This window comes from Megalobrama amblycephala, linkage group LG1 (genome assembly GCF_018812025.1).
Source record: "Megalobrama amblycephala isolate DHTTF-2021 linkage group LG1, ASM1881202v1, whole genome shotgun sequence".
Taxonomy (NCBI): domain Eukaryota; kingdom Metazoa; phylum Chordata; class Actinopteri; order Cypriniformes; family Xenocyprididae; genus Megalobrama; species Megalobrama amblycephala.
In genome coordinates this window covers 52,684,489-52,702,057 of record NC_063044.1, presented here as the reverse complement: position 1 = coordinate 52,702,057, position 17,569 = coordinate 52,684,489, and the positions used below count along the sequence as shown (strand labels likewise).

Here is a 17,569-nt window from a genome sequence, read left to right as displayed (position 1 = left end):
TCCAGCAGGTGAAAATGGTGCATCTAATCAGATAGTAAAGTATCAGTTTCCACAAGAATATGAAGCAGCACAATTGTTTTCATCATTGATAATAATCAGAAATGTTTCTTGAGCATCAAATCATCACATTCAGGATGGATCGGTGGCTTTTAATCAGCTGGTGTTTTGGTGATTTTTACTGGATGTATCAAGTTCTCCTCAAGTTCACACAGGTGTTCTATAAACTTAATGAAAGGTGTTATTATTGCACTTATCAGTGCATGATTAGCACTGACCGGAAAGCATATCTTACTTACTATCTCACTCATTTCAATATCATTATTGACCTTGTTAAACAGTTATCAATGTCTTTCTGAAAGAGCTTTTTCTCTTGTCTTTGTCCTTGACAGTAGTTCTGGGGAAATATCTAATCTGTGCGAAGATAAAGAATTACATCCCTCAGCCTATTATAAATAGGTCTGAAGAGCGAGTTTTATCTTCAGACATTCAGGCTATGTTTGATTTAGCGCTGCCTGAGAAAACTAAACTAAAAATCACCGGTGTGTGAAACGCGCTATACAAATAAACTTGACGCGCGCCTTATACAGTCTAATAACAAGCACAAACTGTGTTAAATAGAAATTGACGTGCAAGCAAAAAGGTGTCTGTCCTACGGTGTTTTTTCTACTTTACCACAGTAAAGAATGCGAATAGCCTAATAGGCCTCAATGCGAACGAAAGAAAGAAACGTTTATAATCTCCTGCGTGAGTGAAGATTTGGGAAAATAAACAGAAATTCCACGTTCAGTGGAACTAATGGAATATTGTTGAATTCTCTGATAATCGGGTGACAGGATCGTGATTCGCAAAACATGGACTCACGGACCTCTCTCATGAACCAAAATATTTCCATGGCTGCGATTTCACATTTAATTGCTAACCTATTATTTCTTTTGTAAACAAAGCTTTGTGCTTCACTCGTGTCATATTCACGTAAATGCCACAGCCCTATCTGTGGGTACCGAATATACCCGGATCCTATGTAGGCCTACTACCGGTACTACAGAAATGCTGGTATCGTCATATTTTCAAAATTTCAGTACCGACTTGGTACCGAAGTACCGGTACTTTTGACAACACTAGTGTCACCATGACGACCTCTTACTGACTACTTCACCATGATGACCCCTTACTCCTGACAGTGTCACCATGACTACCCCTCACTACTGACAGCGTCACCATGACGTCCCCTCACTCCTGACAGTGTCACCATGATGATCTCTCACTACTGACTATTTCATCATGACGACCCCTTACTCCTGACAGCGTCACCATGACTACCCCTTACTACTGACAGCGTCACCATGACGACCCCTCACTCCTGACAGTGTCACCATGATGATCTCTCACTACTGACTACTTAATCATGACGACCCCTTACTCCTGACAGTGTCACCATGACTACTCCTCGCTACTGACAGCGTCACCATGATGACCCCTCACTCCTGACAGTGTCACCATGATGATCTCTCACTACTGACTACTTCATCATGACGGCCCCTTATTCCTGACAGCGTCACCATGACTACCCCTCACTACTGACAGCGTCACCATGACGACCCCTCACTCCTGACAGTGTCACCATGATGATCTCTCACTACTGACTACTTAATCATGACGACCCCTTACTCCTGACAGCGTCACCATGACTACCCCTCACTACTGACAGCGTCACCATGACGACCCCTCACTCCTGACAGTGTCACCATGATGATCTCTCACTACTGACTACTTCACCATGACGACCCCTCACTGCTGACAGCGTCACCATGACTACCCCTCACTACTGACAGCGTCACCATGACGACCCCTCACTCCTGACAGTGTCACCATGATGATCTCTCACTACTGACTACTTCATCATGACGGCCCCTTATTCCTGACAGCGTCACCATGACTACCCCTCACTACTGACAGCGTCACCATGACGACCCCTCACTCCTGACAGTGTCACCATGATGATCTCTCACTACTGACTACTTAATCATGACGACCCCTTACTCCTGACAGTGTCACCATGACTACTCCTCGCTACTGACAGCGTCACCATGGTGACCCCTTACTCCTGACAGCGTCACCATGACTACCCCTCACTACTGACAGCGTCACCATGACGACCCCTCACTCCTGACAGTGTCACCATGATGATCTCTCACTACTGACTATTTCATCATGACGACCCCTTACTCCTGACAGTGTCACCATGATGATCTCTCACTACTGACTATTTCATCATGACGACCCCTTACTCCTGACAGTGTCACCATGATGATCTCTCACTACTGACTACTTAATCATGACGACCCCTTACTCCTGACAGTGTCACCATGACTACTCCTCGCTACTGACAGCGTCACCATGGTGACCCCTTACTCCTGACAGCGTCACCATGACTACCCCTCACTACTGACAGCGTCACCATGACGACCCCTCACTCCTGACAGTGTCACCATGATGATCTCTCACTACTGACTACTTCATCATGACGGCCCCTTATTCCTGACAGCGTCACCATGCCATGACTACCCCTCACTACTGACAGCGTCACCATGACGACCCCTCACTCCTGACAGTGTCACCATGATGATCTCTCACTACTGACTACTTAATCATGACGACCCCTTACTCCTGACAGTGTCACCATGACTACTCCTCGCTACTGACAGCGTCACCATGATGACCCCTTACTCCTGACAGCGTCACCATGACTACCCCTCACTACTGACAGCGTCACCATGACGACCCCTCACTCCTGACAGTGTCACCATGATGATCTCTCACTACTGACTATTTCATCATGATGACCCCTCACTCCTGACAGTGTCACCATGATGATCTCTCACTACTGACTACTTCATCATGACGGCCCCTTATTCCTGACAGCGTCACCATGACTACCCCTCACTACTGACAGCGTCACCATGACGACCCCTCACTCCTGACAGTGTCACCATGATGATCTCTCACTACTGACTACTTAATCATGACGACCCCTTACTCCTGACAGTGCCACCATGACTACTCCTTGCTACTGACTATTTCATCATGATGACCCCTCACTCCTGACAGTGTCACCATGATGATCTCTCACTACTGACTACTTCACCATGACAACCCCTCACTCCTGACAGCGTCACCATGATGATCCCTCACTACTGACTACTTCACCATGACGACCCCTCACTCCTGACAGCGTCACCACGACTACTCCTCACTACTGACAGCATCACCATGATGACCTCTCACCACTGACTAGTTCACCATAAGGACCCCTCACTCCTGACAGTGTCACCATGACTACACCTCACTACTGACTTGGTCACCATGACAACTTCTCTCTCTACAGTGTCACCATGATGACCCCTCACTATTGACCCATCACCTTGGCAACCTCTTAATGCAGCTCTCACATTTTTGTTACTGCAGTTGTCTTATTTTCACACCTTCACCATCAGCGACACCTCCGATTTTTTAAGGTTAACATAAATCATAATTTTGTCAGATATCTTACAGATATATAAATTCTCACTAATGACTTCATGTACAGAATTGTAATATTAGCTTTTTAATTCCTTTAGCAGAACCTTCACCAAATAAACAGCCATTTGAAAATTCATGCATTTAAATCAACTCAACAAATCAAAAGTTGTTTTAAAACATGACAGAAGCATCCACTCGCTCATAGCATGCGATGACCTTTGTTGTTTGCAATGATTATACGCTGTGAGTGTTTTCGGTTCTCGGATCACAGGACAGGACCACTTATGTTTTCATTGCCAGTGTTTTAACTGAAGTGTAGTTCATATTTAGAGCAGAAGGGGGCGCACACGCACTGCATACAGTGACTATAGTCTTCAGTTGGCTGTTTTTACATAAAGCTAGTTAGAACAACTACAGACTAACTTAAACGCTAGGTTTGGTCAGATCCTCTCTTATATTAATTAGTGCACACATATTATAGTGCATGAGTCATAAGGACTATTTAATGGTGCCTTTGTGTCTTTTTTGAAGCTTGAATGTATCAGTGAAAGATATCATGTTATATGAAAGAATTACAGTCATCCAGGTTTGAAACAGCCTGAGGGTGAGTAAATGACGACAGATGTCTTTATATGGATGTACTAACCTTTTAACCGACACTTAACTCAAGGCCTATTAATATAAAACATGTGATGTAACTCTTTATCTTGACACAGATTACATATTTTCCTTCAGTTTCTATCAAGAACAAAGTCGATCGACAAAAAAAGCTTGTCTCCGAATGTGATTATGAACAGAAGATAATATTAGTGCATCACATATATCTCCTGAAATACATCTGTCTGTGTTTATTAGCCTATATTTCAAATCTGATTCATCTTTTATACGCAGGTTTCACAGACGAGGCTTAACAGACTAAAATGCATGTTTGAGCTGTTTTAAATGAAAGCAACTTGAACTGACATATCTTAAAATATGACAGTGCCATTGTTTTTTCTCAGGTTGGTCACCAGTAATGTATATTTTCTACTCATAAGAGTTGAGCACACAAAGCTTAAAATTATTAGAGGGAATCATTAATGAATAAAATTAGAGATGAAAATCAAGCAAATTAATTCCCTTAAAATGTTTCCGTAAATGTGTGTGATCATGTTTCTCTGTGTCAGTGATTAGTCTAGATGTTTTTCCCCCAGGTGTTCAAATGACTCCTCGTAATTACTATTAAATGAACTGGAAGTGACTTCCCAGCTAACAGGGAATGTTGTTAGAACTTTGGCAACGTTCTGGCAAGGTTCTCTCAAAGTTATGAACAAACGTACTTTCAATAACATTAGGCTAATAGAATTTTCATTCAAAGTCATCTGGTATTTAATAACGTTCTCTAAATGTTAGCACAAAACTGGACGTTTTTTAACATTCAGGGAACATTCATAAATAACGTTTTCATAACTTAATGGGAACATTGGAGAAACGTTCTTAGAATGTGACCCGTGCTGTCAAAATGAGTCGGAATGCGTTCAGGCTAATTTCAAGCTACAGTACAGGCAAAACAAGTAGAAATGTCAATTTTGAGGATTTCACAAAAAAAAAAAAAAAAAAAAAAAAAATGAGTTCATTAAGCCCTAGTGATCTAAATGCTCCAAATAGCAATAAAACATCTAAAAGTGTCTTTATTTGTACATTTTCTGAGAGGAGTACCTTTCCTTTGTCCATTAAAAATGCCATTTTTCTCCCCTCGCTTCTCGACGACTGGCGCTTCCCATCAGCACAAGTTTGGTATCGTTATAAAGCGCAGCATTCCAACTTTGTGAAAATTCATAGCGAATTCTCGATAGCATGAGTCTGAACCATTGAAATGTAATTTTTAAACTCATGCTGGTGTAAACAAAACGATCTTAACTCGCACTGACTGACAGATCAGAAACGCGCGAAAAAGATGCCTCAGACAGCGTGGATCCCGATATAGGCCTACCCATATAAACAAAATTACATTACTTCAAAATATTGAAGTAAAATATTGAAAAAAGTTGAATATATACATTGGCCTACAGAAATTTGGTTTTTGATGAGGTTTGTGCCAAATTTGGTGTTATTACTACCAGGGATTTTAAGCTTTTATGGTTGCTAGGTGTTTTTGTTTTGGAACCTCAAGAAAACTTTAACTCGATTTTTCTCAAAATTGGCTGCTAACTCTATCGACTTCAAACAGGTGTACTACGTAGCTCAGTCATTTCTGATCTCTGATTCCAACAAATCAAAATAAAAATGAAATCAAAAATGTTGCTCATTGCGACTCATTTTGCCAGCACGGGTCACATATAGTTTTGTTAGCTGGGTTTAACCTTACAGAAACCTCACCTGTTTCTAGCTCACAGCAGCTCTGCTCTGGGGTAAAACGCAAAGTCACAATCCACACACACACACTTCAGCTTGACACTGAACAGCAGGGAATCCCTCCTAGTGAGAGGGAAGGCAAGCAACTCTCTCTCTCCCTCTCTCTCTCTGTGTGTGTGTTAGTGTATACGTTAATAATCACACCACAGAGACAAGGACCCGAAACCAATTTCTCACAATGTTCTAATCCTGTTCTTTCCCTTAGTGCTGGAGATAAACTAAGAGGTTAATGCAGAGAACACACTTTGTGTGTGTGTGTGTGTGTGTGTGTGTGTGTGTGTGTGTGTGAGCATTTAAAGAGACAGTTCACCCAAGAATGATTCTTGGTCATCCTTTACTGACGCTCATGTTGGTCTAAACCTGCATGACTTTCTTCAGTGGAACAAACAATGAGAAACAATCATTTTTCATTAGGCTTATGTTTTTTTCTCCAACGCAGAGAGAAAATAATACTTTCATTCATCAAGGAGGATGCATTAAACTGATCAAAAGTGACAGAAAATACATTTATAATGTTATAAAAGATTTATATTTTGAATAAATGCTGTTCTTTTGAACTTTATATTCATTAAAAATCCTGAAAAATAAAATGTATTGCGGTTTCCACAAAAATATGAAGCAGCACAACTGATAATAATCAGAAATGTTTCTTGTGCAGCAAATTTACATCATAGAATAATTTCTGAAGGATCATGTGATACCGAAGACTGGAGTAATGATGCTGAAAATTCAGATTTGATCACAGAAATGAATTGCATTTTAATATATATATATATATATATATATATATATATATATATATATATATATATATATATATATATATATATATATATTCACATAGAAAACAGCTATTTTAAATTGTAATAATATTTTAGTATTTTTTACTGACAGTCGACATGGAAGGTAAATGAGGAATTTTCATTTTCCGGACTATTCCTTTAAGCTAGAGATGAAGTTATTAACACTCTCAGAGACCTTGAGACACACAATCACACATACTCGAACAAGCCACACACAAAAGTCACTCCATTATTATGATGCTGTCACATCATCCACCTCACAGATGAATGCTGTACTTCGGTCTCTTTATCATCTGAACACGAGAGACACACATTCAACATGACACGAGACGTGACATTTAAAATTCATTTCTTTATGTGCTGCCTGGATTCATGAGGGCAAATACTTCATGTTTGCATTTGTCTATTAGTTATATTTTTAGGCTTTCCTTATGTTTGAATTTTAAGTTGAATTTAAGTTTTAGCCTATAACTTCAAAACACAAACTATATTTACATTTTTTCCATATTTATATGTGGTTTCTAGACAGTTTCTTAGTGGTCTAAGTCAAAGAGTTTCTGTTATAATAGTCTAAACACATGAAAAAATACTATTTATAACACTTTGTTAATGAATGCTACATACATTAACTAGTGAATTGATAAACTGTACACAGCAAAATCCCGAGAGTTAAATCAACTCTGCTCAGAGAACATATGGTCCCTCTCTATATAGAGTTAAAATAACAGCAGAGTTAAAGTTAATGAGATAATATGCTGTTTGTGGAGTTGTTTAATCAGATCTTGAGAGATTTAATGTCTTTTATCTTCAGTTGATTTCATCTAAGGCTGTGGCTGGAAGTCCTTTGTAGTTATTTTGTTTCTCTTCAGTGATTGTGCTTGTTAACAGCAGGTGTTCATCACTAATGCTCAATTGTAACTTAATCATTTAATTATCTCATTAACTTTAACTCTGCTTCAGTGTTACTTTAACACTATATAGAGAGGGACCATATGTAATCTGAGCAGAGTTGATTTAACTCTGGGGAATTTGCAGTGTAATAAATACTGTAGTATACTTTAGTTTTTACTACAGTAAACTGTAGTGTATTTGTAGAATAATATACCCTATAGTTGTAGAAAACTTAGTATGGTAAAGTAATTGGGTAAAGTAATTTGTTTATTAGCCTACTATAGTTGTTATATTACCACAACAAATGAATTTAAGTACTTTACTATAGTATGGTTCAAAAACACTATAGCATTTACTATAAATTATTAAAGATAACTATAAAGATAACTATATTTGCATCCACACCAATGAACGATAACAGTCTTTTTCATTGCAACTTCAAAAGAAGCAAGACAATGTTGTCAAAACTAGCGCTGGATACCTGAGGTAATTTTATGTTACACTGTTTGCTAGCCTGACATAATGATCTCATCGTTAATACTTCTCACCATTTATTCTGAGGGTATGACTAATTGATTTACATATATCCATTTTCTTTAAAGTGTCCTTGAAAAGGGGGTTTGACTTGTCAAACAGTGGTGGCTTTTTCTGGACCTCGGCGATTAACTTCTCTGCAATGTCCGCCATTTTAAATGGGCGGGTCCTTAAATTTGAAGAGATTCTGATTGGCTGTCAGTGTTTTATCGTTTAACGGCTGGAAAAGATAGTTCTGAAAGTGATCTCAACAGTATCGTTTCTCTATATCTTTATCGTTATAGTGGTGTGGACAGTGTGTTACATATCCCGTGTCTCCCGGACTCCATTTCCCAGAATCCTCTTGTCTCCACACCTGCACTCACTTCCCTTGTCATCTCCCCATCATCACGGATCACCTGCACCTGGACTCTATCATCATCACTCCCTTTATAATGGACTCACTCCCTGTCCGTTCTTAATGTTATGTAGTTTGCTAAATGTGTGTATCTTGTATGCTTTCTCCTGCCTTATTGAGTAAAACCCATTACTGTGGATATCCGTGTTACTCTCATCTCTCCAACACACCAGCAGTTGTAACACAGAGCTATTCTTTTATATTTAGAATGATTTTAGAACTATATCTTTATTGTTATCTTTATAGTTATTATTATTGTTCTGAACAGGCCTTAAATATGACTTTGGTGCCTTCCTCTGTCAAAATATTTAGGCCTAAAATTTAATATTTATATATCTGAAATGCATATAAATCTTCAATCCATTTGGATTACACAGTTTTAGCATAAACTAATAAACTTAATGTGATGCATATTTGTCATTCATACATAAATTTAACAGGTAATTTTGGCATGGTTAATTTTGCATGGTCGTCAATGGAAAAAGATTATTTTTGCACACAAAACAGTGTGGTTACAGCAGCAAGGACGTTGCTAACCAGCCAAACCTTGACCTCCGGTCTCCTTCAGAACATGTAGGTGTGTTTCTAATCCTGTGATAATGATATTTTCCGTGGCTGACCTGTGGGTGCGTGTTGGGCTGGATGAATCTGTTCCTCTCTGATCTGAACTATTGGAAATCAATAGCAGTGGAATCAGCCAATCAGAGTCCATTACCGCCACGAGCACAGCGGATTCTTTTATTTATGCTCTCTCTCTCTCTCTCTCTTACAGAGTCAACTGCTGATCGCTCACTTTCTCCCGCCATCACTGAAGGGGTCAGAGAGGTCACCTGTGGCAGTCATGTACATGTATGCCCATGTGAGAGGAAGGTGAAGGGTAAGAGGTGAAGGAGAGGCTTATTTTTGGACACGTGCAGGTAGAGTCGACAGGGAGGAAAACAGGTAAGAATCGATCTGTTTACACAGGGGTCACGAGTGAAGAACGACCTCCAAAGGCTCAGAGAGAGAAGACATGCTACGGTAAGATCACAGTACAAAATTACATTTTTGCACCTGCCAGTGAATGACAACATTTACCAGCCATAAATAGATTTTACTGCCATTTACATTATTTATAACATCAGTGTTGTTATTACGCAGTGGCAGGAAAGAGGGGAGTCGAGGATCTAAATGCAGACAAAATGTATTCGAAACACCAACAAAGATAATTCAGAACAGGGAGCAGGAACAAGGTAACAAGATAGGGTACGGAAAGCAACAGCTTTACAAACATGCAACAGACAACAACAGACTGAAACACTGATAATTAAGAGCTAATGAGGAACAGGTGTGGGAAATTAATCGCTATAGCAACAAACAAGGGAGCTGAGGAAACAAGGCAAACAGGAACAATGGGAAAATACATATCTAAATAAAAGTCTGTAAATACAAATCGGCGGAAACAAGACAGGAATTGGATATAGGTTATAGTGTTTTTTGTGAGTATTTTGAATTAGATTTTATTTTTATGTTTTTTATTTTAATTTTGGTTAAAGTTTTATTAATTTTGTTGTGTTTTGTCATTTTTATTAGTTTTTATTCAATTTTAGTTAGTAGTTTAGCTTAAACTAAACAAAAAATAGAAATGTTGCTTTGGCAACTAGCTGAAATAAAATACGTTTTTTAATATTTTATTTAATTTCAGTTAATGTTATACGATAATTACGGAAGAGGATTAGGGCCAAGCAATAATAAAACCATCTCGAGATTAAAGTTGTTAAATTTCGAGAAAAAACTCGTTAAATTTCAAGAAAAAAGTCAAAATAAAATGTTGAGAATAAACTCATTAAATTATGAGAATAAAGTCATTAAATTACGAGAAAAAAAGTCATTAAATTATGAGAACAAATTCGTAATTTAACGAATTTGTTCTCGTAATTTAATGACTTTTTTCTCATAATTTAATGACTTTATTCTCAACATTTTATCTCGACATTTTTCATAATTTAACGAATTTGTTCTCGTAATTTAACAACTTTTTTCTCATAATTTAATGACTTTATTCTCAACATTTTATCTCGACTTTTTTCTCGAAATGTAACGACATTTTTCTCATAATTTAATGAATTTGTTCTCGTAATTTAACGACTTTTTTCTCATAATTTAATGACTTTATTCTCAACATTTTATTTCGACTTTTTTCTCGAAATTTAACGAGTTTTTTTCTCGTAATTTAATGACTTTATTCTCAACATTTTATCTCAACTTTTTTCATAATTTAACAAGTTTTTTTTTCGTAATTTAACAAGTTTATTCTCAACATTTTATCTCGACTTTTTTCTCGAAATTGAACGACATTTTTCTCATAATTTAACGAATTTGTTCTCGTAATTTAACGCGTTTTTTCTCGTAATTTAATGACTTTATTCTCAACATTTTATCTCAACTTTTTTCTCGAAATTTAACGACATTTTTCTCATAATTTAACGAATTTGTTCTCGTAATTTAACGACTTTTTTCTCGTAATTTAATGACTTTATTCTCAACATTTTATCTCGACTTTTTTCTCGAAATTTAACGACATTTTTCTCATAATTTAATGAATTTGTTCTCGTAATTTAACAACTTTTTTCTCATAATTTAATGACTTTATTCTCAACATTTTATTTCGACTTTTTTCTCGAAATTTAACAAGTTTTTTTCTCGTAATTTAATGACTTTATTCTCAACATTTTATCTCAACTTTTTTCATAATTTAACAAGTTTTTTTTCGTAATTTAACGAGTTTATTCTCAACATTTTATCTCGACTTTTTTCTCGAAATTGAACAACATTTTTCTCATAATTTAACGAATTTGTTCTCGTAATTTAACAAGTTTTTTCTCATAATTTAATGACTTTATTCTCAACATTTTATCTCGACTTTTTTCTCGAAATTTAACGAGTTTTTTCTCGTAATTTAATGACTTTATTCTCAACATTTTATCTCGACTTTTTTCTCGAAATTTAACGAGTTTTTTCTCGTAATTTAATGACTTTATTCTCAACATTTTATCTCGACTTTTTTCTCGAAATTTAATAACTTTATTCTCAACATTTTATCTCGACTTTTTTTCTCGAAATTTAACGACATTTTTCTCATAATTTAACGAATTTGTTCTCGTAATTTAACGACTTTTTTCTCGTAATTTAATGACTTTATTCTCAACATTTTATCTCGACTTTTTTCTCGAAATTTAACGAGTTTTTTTCTCGTAATTTAATGACTTTATTCTCAACATTTTATCTCAACTTTTTTCTCGAAATTTAACGACATTTTTCTCATAATTTAACGAATTTGTTCTCGTAATTTAACGACTTTTTTCTCGTAATTTAATGACTTTATTCTCAACATTTTATCTCAACTTTTTTCTCGAAATTTAACGACATTTTTCTCATAATTTAACGAATTTGTTCTCGTAATTTAACGACTTTTTTCTCATAATTTAATGACTTTATTCTCAACATTTTATCTTTTTTCAAATTTAACGAGTTTTTTCAATTTAATTTATTCTCACATTTTAGTTTTTTTTCGTAATTTAACAAGTTTATTCTCAACATTTTATCTCGACTTTTTTCTCGAAATTGAACGACATTTTTCTCATAATTTAACGAATTTGTTCTCGTAATTTAATGCGTTTTTTCTCGTAATTTAATGACTTTATTCTCAACATTTTATCTCGACTTTTTTCTCGAAATTTAACGAGTTTTTTCTCGTAATTTAATGACTTTATTCTCAACATTTTATCTCGACTTTTTTCTCGAAATTTAACGAGTTTTTTCTCGTAATTTAATGACTTTATTCTCAACATTTTATCTCGACTTTTTTCTTGAAATTTAATAACTTTATTCTCAACATTTTATCTCGACTTTTTTTCTCGAAATTTAACGACATTTTTCTCATAATTTAACGAATTTGTTCTCGTAATTTAACGACTTTTTTCTCGTAATTTAATGACTTTATTCTCAACATTTTATCTCGACTTTTTCTCAAAATTTAACGAGTTTTTTTCTCGTAATTTAATGAGTTTATTCTCAACATTTTATCTCGACTTTTTTCTCGAAATTTAATAACTTTATTCTCAACATTTTATCTCGACTTTATTTCTCGAAATTTAACAACATTTTTCTCATAATTTAACAAATTTGTTCTCGTAATTTAACGACTTTTTTCTCGTAATTTAATGACTTTATTCTCAACATTTTATCTCGACTTTTTTCTCAAAATTTAACGAGTTTTTTTCTCGTAATTTAATGAGTTTATTCTCAACATTTTATCTCGACTTTTTTCTCGAAATTTAACGAGTTTTTTCTCGTAATTTAATGACTTTATTCTCAACATTTTATCTCGACTTTTTTCTTGAAATTTAATAACTTTATTCTCAACATTTTATCTCGACTTTTTTTCTCGAAATTTAACGACATTTTTCTCATAATTTAACGAATTTGTTCTCGTAATTTAACGACTTTTTTCTCGTAATTTAATGACTTTATTCTCAACATTTTATCTCGACTTTTTTCTCGAAATTTAACCAATTTTTTTTCTCGTAATTTAATGAGTTTATTCTCAACATTTTATCTCGACTTTTTTCTCGAAATTTAACGCGTTTTTTTTCGTAATTTAACGAGTTTATTCTCAACATTTTATCTCGACTTTTTTCTCGAAATTGAACGACATTTTTCTCATAATTTAACGAATTTGTTCTCGTAATTTAACAAGTTTTTTCTCGTAATTTAATGACTTTATTCTCAACATTTTATCTCGACTTTTTTCTCGAAATTTAACAAGTTTTTTCTCGTAATTTAATGACTTTATTCTCAACATTTTATCTCGACTTTTTTCTCGAAATTTAACGAGTTTTTTCTCGTAATTTAATGACTTTATTCTCAACATTTTATCTCGACTTTTTTCTCGAAATGTAATAACTTTATTCTCAACATTTTATCTCGACTTTTTTTCTCGAAATTTAACGACATTTTTCTCATAATTTAACGAATTTGTTCTCGTAATTTAACGACTTTTTTCTCGTACTTTAATGACTTTATTCTCAACATTTTATCTCGACTTTTTTCTCGAAATTTAACGAGTTTTTTCTCGTAATTTAACGAGTTTATTCTCAACATTTTATCTCGACTTTTTTCTCGAAATTTAACGAGTTTTTTCTCGTAATTTAATGACTTTATTCTCAACATTTTATCTCAACTTTTTTCTCGAAATTTAATGACTTTTTTCTCAACATTTTATCTTGACTTTTTTCTCGAAATTTAAAGACTTTTTTCTCGTAATTTAATGACTTTATTCTCAACATTTTATCTCAACTTTTTTCATAATTTAACAAGTTTTTTTTCGTAATTTAACGAGTTTATTCTCAACATTTTATCTCGACTTTTTTCTCAAAATTTAACGAGTTTTTTCTCGTAATTTACCGAGTTTATTCTCAACATTTTATCTCGACTTTTTTCTTGAAATTTAACGAGTTTTTTCTCAAAATTTAACAACTTTAATCTCGAGATGGTTTTATATTTTTATTATTGCTTGGCCCTAATCCTCTTCCGTAGATAATAACCTTGCTTAAGATTACTGTGCAAATGTTTTTAGGGGCCAAGCACCGAAGATGCTTAGGCACCTATTGTATCCATTGGCATTCCTGTCTGTCCAAACTGTCTCCACTGCAAATTTGGAGTCTCTAACTTAATCCCTCTAGTGCCACCAGCTGTCCAAAGTTGAATTCACATTTATGCTAATAACTTTTGAATCATAAAGACTTTTCCTCTGATTCCTTGCCTCAATGATTGCATGTCATTTTCCATCATGGAATTTTTCCTCCATTTTGAATTTTCCAAAAAACCTACTTTTTGAACTCCTCCTGGGCCGGTGCTCCGTTTTTTGTATGAAAATTGAACCAGATCATCTTCAGACCATGCTGACAAAATGTTATGGAATTCATGTTGATTTGTTAAACCAAATCCAATATCAAATCCAATTCAAATATTAACCTATATTAATGAAACTGGACTCAGTAGATTCCTTGGGTCATGCCGAGAACATAGATACCAATTTTCCCATAATCGGCTGAACTTCCTGTCCACCATTTTGTTTTTCTTTCAAACCTACTTTTCCGAACTCCTCCTAGACCGTTGTTCCGATTTTCACCAAAATGGAATCATATCATCTTCAGACCATGCCGACAAAAAGGTTTTCAAAAAGGAATTCAAGTCGATTCGTCAAACCGTTTTCGGGAATGAGTTGAGGAATTATGCAAAAACAACTCTTGAAGCTGTATCTCTGTAATGCATATTGACACCAAACTTTGCATGAGTCATTGTCACCTCACTCTGACCCTACCACACCAATTTGGTCACAGCGCCACCTATTGGTCGACTGTGATAAACCTTTCAATCATATTTGTAATGACTGTATTTATGATTTTTCAGCCAATTTGCATAAAATCATCTTAAAATGTTGTTACTTGCTTGTTGTTGCAGCTGGTCTGACACTCCCAGCCATGTTGGCATGGCTTATCGTCAATTTAATACATCCTTGCTGAATGAAAATATGATATACTGTCATATATACTCTTATACTATATTCATTCATGGCTGAAATAGTACAAATAGTATACTAGTATGCTATTCTGAATTCTGCTGACTGTAGAAGAAGATGTGAAAGCACTGTATAGCATTTCAGATAATGCACTTTATGTTGTTTTATAAATTCCATTATGACATTTTGGAGCACAATGAATTCAAGCTTGCGTAAGCATTTGCATTCACATACTTGCAAATAGTAAATTTCAGGCCTTAGACTTTCAATAAAAAAGCTGCGTCAAATAAACAACAGGGGAAGGTGATGCATGACAGCAAAAATGTTTTGTTTCAGCATGATGGATGTTTCTGAAAGACCTCTGACGAAGTTGACTGTGAAGTTACAAAAGGACAGACAGTCAGGAGATGTCATTTTCTGTTTTTGTAAAGAGAAACGCTCTTTATGAGACAGTCTATTACATCCGCAGAGACTCAGGCAGCTTTGTTTCAGTACCAAGGACTCGGATCTCAAGAGACGTTTAAAGGCAAAAAGCTGAACGGAGAATTCAAAAAGAGTGTGTGATGAGTCTGAGCTACAGATGGACATGAAGGACACACACAGACATAAAAGAAAGAAAAAAGTGTCCCATGATTCTTTTCTCTGGTTTCAAGAGTGGCTGGTGACATTAAGTTTATTGTTCTTTCCAGGACAAGGACGATGCAGCTTTCAGTGAATGGGTCTTCAGAGGATCATACAGGCCTGATGACAGTGTGGGTCCTCTAGTGTGGGCCGTGTGACCAAAATCTTGTCCAGTATAAAGGTATGTGTGCTTTTATTTCAAAATAACAACACGTCAAATGTTTGGAATAATTACAAGTGCTTAATGTTTTTGAAAGAAGTCGCCTCTGGTCATCAAGACTGCATTTATTTGATAAAAAATACTACGGTAATATTGTGAAATATTATTACAATTTACAATAAGTGTTTTTTATGTGAATATATGTTAAAATGTAATTTATTCCTGTGATCAAAGCTGAATTTTCAGCATCATTACTCCAGTCTTCAGAGTCACATGATACTTCAGAAATCATTCTAATATGATGATTTGATGCTCAAGAAACATTTCTGATTATTATCAGTGTTGAAATCACTTCATATTTTTGTGGAAACTGTGGAAAACTTTGGGGTAAGTAAAACCTTTTTTTTTTTTTTTAAATAGAAATTAATTGTCACGGAATAATAAGGCGGATGCAAATGCAAGTACAATCTCATTTATTGAGCTTCACTCCAGAAAGTTAACACAAGATACAATGGGCTGGCAGCAGGAGAGGGGTGATCACAGGGACTTCGATGGGCCGTGAAGCAGGTGAGATGAGGTGGTGAAACAGGTCCGTGGTGATGCAGATCAGTGGAAGTCCGGGGAGAGTGTAATCCAGCGTGGGTGCGTGGAAACAGGAACACGAAGACACGAAGACTCCACTCACAGGTAAACTCACGAGGAACACGAGGGGAAAACACAAGCGGGACTCCAAACAACGATCTGATAACAAGAGACGAAAGACAGGGCATTAAGTAGGCTGAGGTGATGAGATACAGCTGCCGCTGATCAAACAATCAGCGGCGACGCCCACACGAACAGATTACGTGACAAACCACACGCACACAAGACAACAGAATGAGACAGCGGATCAGCAACCGTGACAGTACCCCCCCTCCTAAGAACGCCTCACGGCGTTCCCAGGAGCACCTACCTGTCGATTGTAATCATCGATAAGGGTGTGATCCAGAATGTCCCTAGCAGGAACCCAACTTCTCTCCTCCGGACCGTAACCTTCCCAGTCCACCAAGTACTGGAAACCGCGTCCCCTCCTTCTCGAGTCCAGAATACGATTAACCGAATAAGTGGGTTCCCCGTCTACGAGTCGCGGCGGTGGGGGAACCGGAGTGGGCGGATTAAAGTGTGAATGAAACACAGGTTTAATTTTGGACACATGGAAAGCGGGATGAATTCTCCTGTACGCTGGAGGAAGTTTAAGGCGGACTGCCACCGGACTAATGATCTTGGTGACAGGAAATGGGCCAATAAATTTAGGAGCAAGTTTATTAGAGACGGAGCGGAGAGGAATGTTCTTGGTAGAAAGCCACACTTTTTGACCCACGACGTATACGGGAGGCCTCGACCGGTGGCGATCGGTCTTAGCCTTGGTGCGCGCCCTCACCCGGAGTAGAGTCTCACGGGCTCTACTCCAGGTGCGGCGGCACCTCTGGACGAAGGCGTGAGCGGAGGGGACCGCGACTTCGGATTCCATACTGGGAAAAATAGGTGGCTGGTAACCTAAACTACATTCGAACGGCGAGAGGCCCGTGGAAGACACTGGTAACGAATTATGTGCGTACTCAATCATAGAGAGTTGCTGGCTCCAGGAGGAAGGATTCTTGGAGACCAAACATCGCAACGCTCTTTCCAGATCTTGGTTGGCTCTCTCG

General features: G+C 36.5%; 1 long non-coding RNA gene across 3 annotated transcripts; it reads left to right on the top strand.

The window, feature by feature from the left end:
- Positions 1–3,359: 3,359 nt before the first annotated feature.
- LOC125250163 lies at positions 3,360–15,908 on the top strand. 3 transcript variants are annotated; one of them, XR_007180741.1, is made up of 4 exons: positions 3,360–4,123; positions 9,311–9,558; positions 9,679–9,783; positions 15,790–15,908. It is a non-coding gene; the product is annotated as an uncharacterized LOC125250163 (long non-coding RNA). The 3 variants fall into 3 exon arrangements; XR_007180739.1 differs by having other exon boundaries at positions 9,311–9,783; XR_007180740.1 differs by having other exon boundaries at positions 9,311–9,770; positions 15,790–15,903.
- The last annotated feature ends 1,661 nt before the right edge of the window (positions 15,909–17,569 follow it).